Below are 2,500 nucleotides of genomic sequence, written 5' to 3'. Positions count from 1 at the left end.
TACTCCAGCGAGGCCCTGGAGGACTGACGTGGAGAAGGGTTTCGTGTGAACAGCCGTTGCACACGAGTCAGTCGATCCTAAGCCCTAAGAGAAATCCTATGTAAATGAGGTGTCCTAAAGCTCTCAGTTAAAAAGCAACAACAAAACTGTTAAATATGGCTAAATCGAATTTATAAGAAGTAGTTGCAGAGATGCACACCCATTGGGCGAAAGGGAATCCGGTTCCTATTCCGGAACCCGGCAGCGGAACCGCATACCATTCGGGCCCTCGTAAGAGTGTTCGTCGGGGTAACCCAAAATGACCTGGAGACGCCGTCGGGAGATCTGGGAAGAGTTTTCTTTTCTGTATAAGCGTTCGAGTTCCCTGGAAACCTCTAGCAGGGAGATAGGGTTTGGAACGCGAAGAGCACCGCAGTTGCGGCGGTGTCTGGATCTTCCCCTCGGACCTTGAAAATCCAGGAGAGGGCCACGTGGAGGTGTCGCGCCGGTTCGTACCCATATCCGCAGCAGGTCTCCAAGGTGAAGAGCCTCTAGTCGATAGATTAATGTAGGTAAGGGAAGTCGGCAAATTGGATCCGTAACTTCGGAATAAGGATTGGCTCTGAGGAGCGGGGCGTGTCGGGCTTGGTCGGGAAGCGGGTCTGGCTGACGTGCCGGGCCTGGGCGAGGTGAACGGTTGGCGACTTCGGTCGCGTCCCGGGATCCGAGCTCGGTCCCGTGCCTTGGCCTCCCGCGGATCTTCCTTGCTGCGAGGCTTCCGTGGCGGTTAACGCCGTCGTGGTCGCTTCTTCGGCCGCCATTCAACGCTTAGCTCAGAACTGGCACGGACTAGGGGAATCCGACTGTCTAATTAAAACAAAGCATTGCGATGGCCCTCACGGGTGATGACGCAATGTGATTTCTGCCCAGTGCTCTGAATGTCAACGTGAAGAAATTCAAAAAAGCGCGGGTAAACGGCAGGCCACACACTGTTTACCCCTAAAACTGCCGATGGAGCTGCCCAATCCCACAACTGTGGGTAACGGATGCCGTCGGTAGTAATGAGGTGTGGTAGATGTACACGTAAGTGGCATCGGCGGTAACCCATCAAACGCGACCGGAGAAGTCCGGTCCACATGGGAACGTTAAACGTGCTGTGGGTAAGCGGTGGAGCCGTCGTTTGAGGTGTCGGGGCTTTACCCTAGTATCCGAGACGAGTCTCCAGGGCAGGCCACACGCCGCTTACTCCTAAAACCATCGGTGGAGCTACCCAATCCCACAATTGTGGGCAACAGATGCCGCCGGTGGAAAAGAGGTGTGGTAGATGATTCACGTAGGTGAGCATCGACGGTTACCCATCAAACGTGGTTGGAGAAGTCCGACCGACATGGGTGCTACGGGAGAGTGGAGCTCCACTGGTCCAGGCTGCCAGTGCCACTCAAATGGTGTCGGCTTCGTAGTTGGCAGTATTCGTAGATAGGGGCAGTTAAGACTGGGTGCGTTCATGCGCGCATCGGGTCTTATCGGGGGGGTGCTTGCACCCTATCCCGGCCGTCGGTATGTAGCCATCGAAGGGTCCACTGGCTCATCGGCTACAGCCTCAGTTCGGCGCCCAGGGGATCAGCGACGGTTCTCGTCGCCCTCTCGGAAGCGCCGGCTGGGGTTTACCGGCGGTCCCTGCTACCTGGGGAACAGGTATAATGAGATGTTCATGGGCGGTGCGTGAGCTTCCTACGTCTGAAGGATGGGATTGTCCGGGTGTACGTAATCTTCGGGTATGGGCACTGTAAGCCGGAAATGGCCGGTTTCCATCCTGATTCTAGCGTAATAAGCGCATTCGTGTACCGCAGCCGACACCCCCCGGGGCGTGAAAGTGTCTTGGGGGGTCTAACCGACCCCCCAAACCCCCCGGTGGCGGTCGTTCCTATGACTCTCTTAAGGTAGCCAAATGCCTCGTCATCTAATTAGTGACGCGCATGAATGGATTAACGAGATTCCCTTCTGTCCCTATCTACTTTGGCCCTCAGGCAGACCACAATCCTGTTGGCCATAAAACTGTCGTGTGGAGTTGCGCGATCCCAGGTTAGCCGATCTGGGCAAAGTGCAACCGCCGGCAGAATATATGTGTGGTAGAGCTTCGGCTCGACTCCCAGGGTAAACGTGACGGGGCCGTCGTTTGAGGTGTCGGGGCTTGGATGGGTGAACAAGTTCCTAGTATCCGAGACGAGATCCCGGAGACCACGCACCGTTTACCCTAAAAAGCTACCGAAGGGCTACCCAATCCCGGATCCCCGGGTAACGGACGCAGTCGGCATGCAGAATTGCGTGGGAGAGGTGTCGCGTAAGTGCTCCTCGACGGTAACCCATCGAAACGTGACAGGAGAAGTCCTGTCGAAATGGGAAGGATAAAGTCTCATCTTCCGATCAGGGTAGGCGAGAAGGGGCCGTCGCTTGAGGTGTCGGGGCTTGACTGGGAGCAAGTACCTAGTATCCGAGACGAGATCCCTTAACCACACGCCGC

General features: G+C 56.1%; 1 pseudogene; it reads left to right on the top strand.

Annotated features, from left to right (window-relative positions):
• Nucleotides 1–2,500, top strand: part of LOC143307276 (large subunit ribosomal RNA) — a 7,020-nt pseudogene that overhangs the window by 1,813 nt on the left and 2,707 nt on the right.

Source organism: Osmia lignaria, unplaced genomic scaffold (assembly GCF_051020975.1).
Source record: "Osmia lignaria lignaria isolate PbOS001 unplaced genomic scaffold, iyOsmLign1 scaffold0049, whole genome shotgun sequence".
NCBI lineage: Eukaryota > Metazoa > Arthropoda > Insecta > Hymenoptera > Megachilidae > Osmia > Osmia lignaria.
The sequence above is the reverse complement of the archived record's forward strand: the minus strand, read 5'-3'. Positions and strand labels throughout refer to the sequence as shown.